The following is a 12,340-nucleotide window of genomic DNA, read 5'->3' on the forward strand; positions in this document are numbered from 1 at the left end:
TTGATATATTTCTTCTAAGAATGAAAGAAGAGATGGCCCGACATGCACCCAGGTACCATTGTGTACCTCAATCATTTTTTTGACTTTTGAGAAATAATTTGAAACCATCTTTCAGAAGAATGGAGCTCAGCTAAAAATGAATTCTGCATCATGCAATGACTCTAAATATAATAAGAAGCTTGGAAGCATAAGGAAGGAAGCAATGGCTTGAGGTTAAATAGACAAGACTGGAGCCTTCTCTAATCCTGTAAGCTGATCCTGATACCTTCAATAAATAAAAAACATGCAGCTTAAATTTTAGTAGAGTTTACATTCACAGTACACAAGGAGTGTCTTTCGGATATAGTTCCTCAGATATATAGCTTCGGTTCTCACATATATCGATGCTCTAGTCTCCTAAGAATGAAAGAAGAAACGGCCTGACATAGTGAAGTCCCGCTTACTGGGTGGTAATGTAATAATTTATTGTACTCACAAAGTAACAGTCATTTAAAAATGTGCACGTCCTCTCATCAAATGCCGTACCCAGGTTTTGCCTCCGCTTCGTCATGGGCACCTGTGGACTCATCCTGATTGCTCTTTTTTCAAGCCATTGTGGGCGTTTGTTCAGCCTCCATTCACATGATTGTAACATTAAAATATACATAATGATTCCCAAACCATCTAATTAGCACAGAATCTAAATATCAGCTTAAACATTAAATAAATCACTGATACATTATTTAAATATCCTTCCTTATTCTTATACGCCACTAATCTCCATATTTCCACCTCCCACCTCCGCATTCAATCATTCGTTTCCTCAATGCGATGTAAAGCCCTCGTCTGAATTCCCACATCTCCATCACAATTCAAAGTTCTTCTCCTCATCGAGATCTACTACAATGACAAAATACGTTCAAGCTAATGTCTATTGGTTCACCACTTTCTCCTCTATATCACAGTAGGTAATCCCCCAACACATTTAATATTACTATGGATCGTCACCCAACACACAATAACCTCTCTTTTCACCTTAGTTAGTATATATATTCCTATGATCCCTATCAAGATTCTCATAAAATGGTACCATTGCTCCATCCCCATATTTTCTTTTTAAATGTGTGCATTAACGAGTATACCTCAAACTGTACTAAATGCTAATGGTATATCCTCATATTGGTTCATTTACTTACGCAGGCTTTTATGTCGAACTCGACATTTAGACCCTCAGGTTGCAGGGTACCAAGTTGATAAATAAATTCAACTTCCCTTCTATTAATTTTATTCAATGGGTCCCCACCCCTCCAAAAGTTACGGACCTGTTCAAGTCCTATAAAATCAACGCGTTTCGGAGTATCCAAACCCCTTCATCAGGAGCAGGTACAAATAAAAAATATGCCTATGATAACAATAGTAGTCTTTACCTGGTGGCCCTATATATAGGGCTGTAAACATGCCAGTTGAATGTCTTTTGGCGCCAAGGGGGAACACATGGGACGCTGAAAAAAATGGACCACCTCCTTCAAAAGCCCGCTCACGGCTTCAGCCAGTTAGAAGGGACGGAAGCCGAACTTCCGGTCTACCATGCGCTCCACCTTGGAACGCATCTAGAGCTTCCGGCCCGGCAAGCGCACCAACCTGGAACACATTGAAAACTTCCGGTTCCTCCCTCACGATGCTCAAACATGGACTTCCGGTTCCTGTTGTGCGCCTCACGCTGAACCGCATAGATGGACTTTCGGTCCGGCAATGAAACCGCTGGGTGATACAAATTTTTAAAACAATGCAGTAGAGAAGGGGACTAGTATAAATACTTTAGAATCACATAAAAATGGGCCGGATAATGATGTACACTACAAATGCAAAGGCATACATATCTCCTACTATAGAAGACATATATGTCCCCATGTGTGCATACACATACAGTTGCAAGAAAAAGTATGTGAACCCTTTGGAATGATATGGATTTCTGCACAAATTGGTCATAAAATGTGATCTGATCTTCATCTAAGTCACAACAATAGACAATCACAGTCTGCTTAAACTAATAACACACAAAGAATGAAATGTTACCATGTTTTTATTGAACACACCATGTAAGCATTTACAGTGCAGGAGGAAAAAGTATGTGAACCCCTAGACTAATGACATCTCCAAGAGCTAATTGGAGTGAGGTGTCAGCCAACTGGAGTCCAATCAATGAGATGAGATTGGAAGTGTTGGTTACAGCTGTCCTGCCATATAAAAAACACACACCAGTTCTGGGTTTGCTTTTCACAAGAAGCATTGCCTGATGTGAATGATGCCTCACACAAAAGAGCTCTCAGAAGACCTACAATTAAGAATTGTTGACTTGCATAAAGCTGGAAAGGGTTATAAAAGTATCTCCAAACGCCTTGATGTTCATCAGTCCACGGTAAGACAAATTGTCTAAAAAAGGAGAAAGTTCAGCACTGCTGTTACTCTCCGTAGGAGTGGCCGTCCTATAAAGATGACTGCAAGAGCACAGTGCAGACTGCTCAATGAGGTGAAGAAGAATCCTAGAGTGTCAGCTAAAGACTTACAAGTCTCTGGCATATGCTAACATCCCTATTAGCGAATCTACACTGCTCAAAAAAATAAAGGGAACACAAAAATAACACATCCTAGATCTGGATTAATTAAATATTCTTCTGAAATATTTAGTTCTTTACATAGTTGAATGTGCTGACAACAAAATCACACCCAAAAAAAAAATGGAAATCAAATTTTTTAACCCATGGAGGTCTGAATTTGGAGTCACCCTCAAAATTAAAGTGGAAAAACACACTACAGGCTGATCCAACTTTGATGTAATGTCCTTAAAACAAGTCAAAATGAGGCTCAGTAGTGTGTGTGGCCTCCACGTGCCTGTATGACCTCCCTACAATGCCTGTGCATGCTCCTGATGAGGTGGCGGACGGTCTCCTGAGGGATCTCCTCCCAGACCTGGACTAAAGCATCTGCCAACTCCTGGACAGTCTGTGGTGCAACGTGACGTTGGTGGATAGAGCGAGACGTGATGTCCCAGATGTGCTCAATTGGATTCAGGTCTGGGGAATGGGCAGGCCAGTCCATAGCATCAATGCCTTCGTCTTGCAGGAACTGCTGACACACTCCAGCCACATGAGGTCTAGCATTGTCTTGCATTAGGAGGAACCCAGGGCCAACCGCACCAGCATATGGTCTCACAAGGGGTCTGAGGATCTCATCTCGGCACCTATTGGCAGTCAGGCTACCTCTGGCGAGCACATGGAGGGCTGTGCGGCCCTCCAAAGAAATGCCACCCCACACCATTACTGACCCAATGCCAAACCGGTCATGCTGGAGGATGTTGCAGGCAGCAGAACGTTCTCCACGGCGTCTCCAGACTCTGTCACGTCTGTCACATGTGCTCAGTGTGAACCTGCTTTCATCTGTGAAGAGCACAGGGTGCCAGTGGTGAATTTGCCAATCTTGGTGTTTTCTGGCAAATGCCAAACGTCCTGCACGGTGTTGGGCTGTAAGCACAACCCCCACCTGTGGACGTCGGGCCCTTATATCACCCTCATGGAGTCTGTTTCTGACCGTTTGAGCAGACACATGCACATTTGTGGCCTGCTGGAGGTCATTTTGCAGGGCTCTGACAGTGCTCCTCCTGTTCCTCCTTGCACAAATGCGGAGGTAGCGGTCCTGCTGCTGGGTTGTTGCCCTCCTACGGCCTCCTCCACGTCTCCTGATGTACTGGCCTGTCTCCTGGTAGCGCCTCCATGCTCTGGACACTACGCTGACAGACACAGCAAACCTTCTTGCCACAGCTCGCATTGATGTGCCATCCTGGATAAGCTGCACTACCTGAGCCACTTGTATGGGTTGTAGACTCCGTCTCATGCTACCACTAGAGTGAAAGCACCGCCAGCATTCAAAAGTGACCAAAACATCAGCCAGGAAGCATAGGAACTGAGAAGTGGTCTGTGGTCACCACCTGCAGAACCACTCCTTTATTGGGGGTGTCTTGCTAATTGCCTATAATTTCCACCTGTTGTCTATCCCATTTGCACAACAGCATGTGAAATTGATTGTCACTCAGTGTTGCTTCCTAAGTGGACAGTTTGATTTCACAGAAGTGTGATTGACTTGGAGTTATATTGTGTTGTTTAAGTGTTCCCTTTATTTTTTTTAGCAGTGTACGATACGTAAAACACTAAACAAGAATACATTTCATGGGAGGATACCACAGAGGAAGCCACTGCTGTCCAAAAAAAACATTGCTGCACGTTTACAGATTGCACAAGAGCACCTGGATGTTCCACAGCAGTACTGGCAAAATATTATGTGGACAGATGAAAACAAAGTTGAGTTGTTTGGAAGAACACACAACACTATTAGGGATGAGCGAACCCGAACTGTATAGTTCGGGTTCGTACCGAATTTTGGGGTGTCCGTGACACGGACCCGAACCCGAACATTTTCGTAAAAGTCCGGGTTCGGGTTCGGTGTTCGGCGCTTTCTTGGCGCTTTTTGAAAGGCTGCAAAGCAGCCAATCAACAAGCGTCATACTACTTGCCCCAAGAGGCCATCACAGCCATGCCTACTATTGGCATGGCTGTGATTGGCCAGTGCAGCGTGTGACCCAGCCTCAATTTAAGCTGGAGTCACGTCACTCTGCTCTGATCAGTGTAGGGAGAGGTTGCAGCTGCTGTTAGGGCCAAATTAGACAGTGATTAACTCTGCAAAAACACTTAATTCAGTGATCGATCTACAGCTGTGGATCATTAAACTGCTGCTATTTAATTGCTTACTGTTTTTAGGCTGCCCAGAGCGTTTTTATGTCACTTTTTTCTTGGGTGATCGGCGGCCATTTTGTGTCTTCAGGTCCGCCAGCACAAGCTGTCACCAAGTCCATTTAACCATCAATAGTGTGGTTATTTTTTTGCTATATCCTACATCAGGGGCTTGGCTGTGCTTGCTATTTTATTGAGGGGTAAAATACAATTGGCCAAAATAGCGGTACCCTAAATCTGGTGTTTCAGCTGTGGCTAGCCAATTGTAATACTGTCTGCTGTCTGCCGAAGCACAGTTTTGTTCTGGGTTGAATACAATTCCCAACTTAGCAATTCCCTAAATATTTTTTTTCTGCTGTATCAGGCCAAGTTTAAATTGATCCATAAAAGGGTATATTAGATTTAAGGTGCGGATAGTGTCATCCTCAATAACTTCACACACTACCGTGCATTTCCAAGTTTAATTCTGTCCGTAAACGTATACCTGTCACCCAACGCCTAAATAATAGGCCAAAAATTTATATTCAGCTCAATCTGTGTTTATTGCTGAGGCTGGTCAATTTATTTAGTGTCCGCCAAAGCACAGTTTTTGTTCTGGGTTGAATACAATTCCCAACTTAGCAATTCCCTAAATAATTTTTTTCTGCTGTATCAGGCCAAGTTTAAATTGATCCATAAAAGGGTATATTAGATTTAAGGTGCGGATAGTGTCATCCTCAATAACTTCAAACGCTACCGTGCATTTCCAAGCTTAATTCTGTCCGTAAACGTATACCTGTCACCCAGCGCCTAAATAATAGGCCTAAAATTTATATTCAGCTAAATCTGTGTTTATTGCTGAGGCTGGTCAATTCATTTAGTGTCCGCCAAAGCACAGTTTTTGTTCTGGGTTGAATACAATTCCCAACTTAGCAATTCCCTAAATCAGTGGTTTCTGCTGTATCAGGCCAACTTTAAATCTATCCATAAAAGGGTATATTAGATTGAAGGTGCGGATAGGGTCATCCTCAACAGGCTAACTTATTGGGTTATCGCGTGATTTCTCAAAAATGGTCCTACCTTGCTCTCTAATATCTGCAAGTATTAGAGTTTTAGGACCTTTGACTATGGAGATATGAGTGCTTAAGTGGGGCATAATTTTTATGATTTTTCTATTATTGTCAATGGGAAAAGTGCTCTGGTTCTGATCCAAATATCTCACAACTCAAACGCAGCTTAGTAAAACCCTTTACAAAACTTGAAGGTTATACCTAACCTTCTAGATCCTGCAAGTTTTAGATCTTCTGGACTATCAGTTGGTGAGATATGAGTGCTTAAGTGGGGCCTAGTTTTTATGAATTTGCGAAAATTGCTTCGGTTCTGATCCAAATGTCTCCCAACCCAAAAGGAACCCTGTCAAACCCTTTATAAAGCTTGAAGGAGATACCTATCCCTCTAACACCTGCAAGTTTCAGATCTTGCGGACTATCAGTTGGTGAGTTATGAGTGCTTAAGTGGGGCCTAGTTTTCATGATTTTCCTATTAATGTTAATGGTAAAATTGATTTGGTTCTGATCCAGACTTCTCAGAGGTCAAAAAGAACCCAGAATAACCATTTACACAGCACTCATATCTCACCAACTGATAGTCCAGAAGATCTAAAACTTGCAGGATCTAGAAGGCCCCTGAGAAGTCTGGATCACGCTACCGTGCATCTCCAAGTCTAATTCTATCCGTAAACGTATACCGGTCATCCAGCGCCTAAATACTAGGCCTACAATTTATATTCAGCTAAATCTGTTGATACTGCTGTGGCTGGTCAATCTATTTAGTGTCTGCCAAAGCACAGTTTTTGTTCTGGGTTGAAATACAATTCCCAACTTAGAGCAGAAACCACAAATTTAGGGAATTACTATCAGGCCAAGGTTAAATCTATCCATAAAAGGGTATATTAGATTGAAGGTGCGGATAGGGTCATCCTCAATAACTTCACACGCTACCGTGCATCTCCAAGTCTAATTCTGTCCGTAAAAGGGATACCTGTCATCCAGCGCCTAAATACTAGGCCTACAATTTATATTCAGCTAAATCTGTCGTTACTGTTGTGCCTGTATTAGTGTAATACGGTACCTAAATAGATAGCCAGATAGTGTTAGGTGCCAGTAAAAAAAAGGCCTGAATTTGAATTCAATACATTGGGCCAAATCATTTTTTTCTTATTGTGGTGAACGGTAACAATGAGGAAAACATCTAGTAAGGGACGCGGACGCGGACATGGTTGTGGTGGTGTTAGTGGACCCTCTGGTGCTAGGAGAGGATGTGGCCGTTCTGCCACAGCCACACGTCCTAGTGAACCAACTACCTCAGGTCCCAGTAGCCAGCAGAAATTACAGCGATATTTGGTGGGGCCCAATGCCGTTCTAAGGATGGTAAGGCCTGAGCAGGTACAGGCATTAGTCAATCGGGTGGCCGACAGTGGATCCAGCACGTTCACATTATCTCCCACCCAGTCTTCTGCAGAAAGCGCACAGATGGCGCATTAAAACCAAGCCCATCAGTCTGTCACATCACCCCCATGCATATCAGGGAAACTGTCTGAGCCTCAAGTTATGCAGCAGTCTCTTATGTTGTTTGAAGACTCTGCTGGCAGGGTTTCCCAAGGGCATCCACCTAGCCCTTCCCCAGGGGTGGAAGAGATAGAATGCACTAACGCACAACCACTTATGTTTCCTAATGATGAGGACATGGGAATACCACCTCAGTACGTCTCTGATGATGACGAAACACAGGTGCCAACTGCTGCATCTTTCTGCAGTGTGCAGACTGAACAGGAGGTCAGGGAGGAAGACTGGGTGGAAGACGATGCAGGGGACGATGAGGTCCTAGACCCCACATGGAATGAAGGTCGTGCCACTGACTTTCAGAATTCGGAGGAAGAGGCAGTGGTGAGACCGAGCCAACAGCGTAGCAAAAGAGGGAGCAGTGGGCAAAAGCAGAACACCCGCCGCCAAGAGAGTCCGTCTGCTATTGGCCACCGCCATCTGGGACCCAGCACCCCAAAGGCAGCTTCAAGGAGTTCCCTGGCGTGGTAGTTCTTCAAACAATGTGCTGACGACAAGACCCGAGTGGTTTGCACGCTGTGCCATCAGAGCCTGAAGTGAGGCATTAACGTTCTGAACCTTAGCACAACCTGCATGACAAGGCACCTGCATGCAAAGCATGAACTACAGTGGAGTAAACACCTTAAAAACAAGGAACTCACTCAGGCTCCCCCTGCTACCTCTTCTCCTGCTGCCGCCTCGGCCTCTTCCTCCGCCTCTGGAGGAACGTTGGCACCTGCCACCCAGCAAACAGAGGATGTACCACCAACACCACCACCACCTCCGTCACCAAGCATCTCAACCATGTCACACGACAGCGTTCAGCTCTCCATCTCACAAACATTTGAGAGACAGCATAAATTCCCACCTAGCCACCCTCGATCCCTGGCCCTGAATGCCAGCATTTCTAAACTACTGGCCTATGAAATGCTGTCATTCAGGCTGGTGGACACAGACAGCTTCAAACAGCTCATGTCGCTTGCTGTCCCACAGTATGTTGTTCCCAGCCGCCACTACTTCTCCAAGAGAGCCGTGCCTTCCCTGCACAACCAAGTATCCGATAAAATCAAGTGTGCACTGCGCAACGCCATCTGTGGCAAGTTCCACCTAACCACAGATACGTGGACCAGTAAGCACGGCCAGGGACGCTATATCTCCCTAACTGCACACTGGGTAAATGTAGTGGCGGCTGGGCCCCAGGCGAAGAGCTGTTTGGCGCACGTCCTTCCGCCGCCAAGGATCGCATGGCAACATTCTTTGCCTCCTGTTGCCTCCTCCTCCTACTCTGCTTCCTCCTCCTCTTCTTCCACCTGCTCATCCAGTCAGCCACACACCTTCACCACCAACTTCAGCAGAGCCCAGGGTAAACGTCATCAGGCCATTCTGAAACTCATATGTTTGGGGGACAGGCCCTACACCGCACAGGAGTTGTGGCGGGGTATAGAACAACAGACCGACGAGTGGTTGCTGCCGGTGAGCCTCAAGCCTGGCCTGGTGGTGTGCGATAATGGGCGAAATCTCGTTGCAGCTCTGGGACTAGCCGGTTTGACGCACATCCCTTGCCTGGCGCATGTGCTGAATTTGGTGGTGCAGAAGTTCATTCGCAACTACCCCGACATGTCAGAGCTGCTGCATAAAGTGCGGGCCGTCTGTGCGCGCTTACGGCGTTCACATCCTGCCGCTGCTCGCCTGTCTGCGCTACAGCGTAACTTCGGCCTTCCCGCTCACCGCCTCATATACGACGTGCCCACCAGGTGGAACTCCACCTTGCACATGCTGGACAAACTGTGCGAGCAGCAGCAGGCCATAGTGGAGTTTCAGCTGCAGCACGCACGGGTCAGTCGCACTGCGGAACAGCACCACTTCACCACCAATGACTGGGCCTCCATGCGAAACCTGTGTGCCCTGTTGCGCTGTTTCGAGTACTTCACCAACATGGCCAGTGGCGATGACGCCGTTATCAGCGTTACAATACCACTTCTATGTCTCCTTGAGAAAACACTTAGGGCGATGATGGAAGAGGAGGTGGCCCAGGAGGAGGAGGAGGAGGAAGAGGGGTCATTTTTAGCACTTTCAGGCCAGTCTCTTAGAAGTGACTCAGAGGGAGGTTTTTTGCAACAGCAGAGGCCAGGTACAAATGTGGCCAGACAGGGCCCACTACTGGAGGACGAGGAGGACGAGAATGAGGAGGAGGTGGAGGAGGATGAGGATGAAGCATGTTCACAGCGGTGTGGCACCCAACGCAGCTCGGGCCCATCACTGGTGCGTGGCTGGGGGGAAACGCAGGACGATGAGGATACGCCTCCCACAGAGGATAGCTTGTGATAGGAATCTCTGAGTCCCACTTGGTACCCCTGGCACCAAACTTCTAGTATCGGCTTGGTTTGAGTCCCTTTCTGATGTCAGGAGAGCGCTTCACTCAGTAGGTAATAAAAGACACAACAGTGATGTACTGAATGAACACTCTGAGGTTTATTTTTAATGCACACAGGTTATATAGAGGGGGCTTTACCCTCTTTATTAGCATATCATCGTATGTTATGTATTTAACCTATCATATTAACACGTATCATTCTACAGTCAGAGAAATAGAAACAAAAACGGAACTTCCATATTAGGAATATTGTCCGGGAGTAGTGCCAAAGAGATAAGATTCAGGGTTACAGAGAATAGAAACCTTACAGTATATTAGTTTCACAGCAATCAGAGTTAGTACCTAACATAGAAACAAAACTTTAGCAAAAAGCATAATTGATTTTGACATAATAAAGAACATGGATTCCTTTCAAATCCCCTCTTAAGAACCTTTAGTGGATCACACTACATGGTTCTTTCCTTTCTTGTCCTTTTTCTCTCTATATGATATTAGGTAATTCTTATACCCATCTAAGCTTCGATCCTCCTGGGGTAGAGTAGTCTGATATAATGACATATTAGAGAGCCCTTTTTCTAGCATTCGTCTCACACAGGGAATAACACATAATGCTACTACACCTATTACTACAATTACTATTAGTATGACAATCCCTAGTTGCATGAGACCTTGTTTCCAATTTGTGAACCACCCAAAGTATTGATCCCATGGAGTTCTTTTTCAGTTCTACTGACAGATCTTCAAGCTTTTTTATAGCTATTGTGACCTTACCAGTGGGGCCAGTATTATTTGGTATCTATGTGCAGCAGGAGGTTGGATCAATCAATACTCGGCACACTCCGCCCTTCTCTGCAAGAATCATATCCAACACCATTCGATTCAGGAATGTCATGATTGAGTCCGCTTGTAGTTCTTCTGCTACCCCTAGAAATGCATCTCTGGTATAGTTTACAAACCTTTGCTGATTGTAGTATATGTAATTTATCCAATCCACATTTTTATTCACAGTAATGATGGGAAATATTGATTCAAATCCGGCGGCTACTTGATCTCTAGCTTTGAACTCATCTGGGACCCCTCTTGGAACACCTATTGCATTTATATACACATGGGGATCAAAACTTGAAAGGGGGGTGCTTCTTTTGTTTCTCTTTAGCACCCCTTTGTCTATAATATCTGATTCAGTAAAAATGTGCATGTTCATTATAGCTTTGTCAAGCGCACATTCACCTTTCCAGGCACCTTCCAATCTGGATCTTATTTTTCCATCTCCACAGATCCAGTACACATCTCCTATGGAGTATACTTGGTTCTGAGTGAGGGATATGTTCAGATTGCTGTATTTGTGACAATAACCTTTGGTGAAATTCTGTACATTCCTCCCATGTGTACTCCCCTTGTAACATGTGTAGTTACCTGGATATACCTGGATACCTGCCCCTGGGCGAGGATTTTTTAACAAAAGAGGGTATTTTGATTTCCATTCTGTACATGCACTGTGGTTATAAGACATATTAACAAAAAGAGTCAAAAAACATTCTTCAACACTTTCTGGTAACACTAGGGGTACGGTACCTAGGTGTGGCTTGGCAGCACCGCATATGTAACAGTTACTTTTATTCACAGAGGCTGCACTATACTTCATCCACTCCAGCTACAAATTAACATCAGAAAAACCCGTCCCCATGGCCAAAGTATCCTCATATGTGGGATTAGATATGGCCCTTAGGTTTTTTAGAGAAACTATATGTGGGGCTAGTGGGTTTTTTGGGACACCTGTGATGGGCTGGTATTCCTTAGACTTATACATATCTCTAAGTTTGAACATTTGTGTTACCTGAGAAGTCTCAGCTCCCCACATTTTATGGAAGTACCATCCCAATACATAATCTCCTTCATCATATTTACCAGGGTTGTCTATTGTCAATACAATCTTCATTTCCGCTGACCTTTTTTTGCAATAATTCAATGAGGAGGTGTCCACATAACACGTCCCTCTCTCAAGGAGTGTCATTCTAGTCAAAAGAGACTTAGAATTTTTATCCCTCCTTTTGAGGGCACTTTCTGGTTTATATCCCCATTTTGTCCCTGTATTCCATCCCACTGATCCCCAGTATCCACAACCTTTTCCCCAGTATGAGTCTGTTACACATATATAGGCCTGTCCTTCTACATAGTCGTTGGAACAATAGTTATAATATGAACATGTTTTCAATATATCACAAAGGCAAAAGGTGTAGGTCGCTACGTGAGTGTTAGATGAATTATACCAAAAGGAGCTCATCATGTTGGAGGTCAGGGCTGTCTGCCCCCGTTAGTACCTCTGGGCCTTGTTGGAGGTCAGGGCTGTCTGCCCCCGTTAGTACCTCTTGTTCTTCTTCAAGGCCAAGGCTGTCTGCCTCCGTTCCTGCCTCCTCTCTTGTTCTCACAAGCTTCACTCGGGTGGCGTGGATCCAAGTTGGAGACTGTTCAGTCAGCACGGCTGTTCTGGTTACTGCGACCACGGTAGTGGGTGGGCCATATATACGAAATCACCTTGGGATTTTTCTTTCTTCAGTGTTTTGATCACTACCTCATCCCCCACCCTGTATGGGTGGGTGGGTTCCTGTGGAAGAGAGGGAGAC

The sequence above is a fragment of the Bufo bufo genome, chromosome 4, assembly GCF_905171765.1.
Source record: "Bufo bufo chromosome 4, aBufBuf1.1, whole genome shotgun sequence".
Lineage (NCBI taxonomy): Eukaryota > Metazoa > Chordata > Amphibia > Anura > Bufonidae > Bufo > Bufo bufo.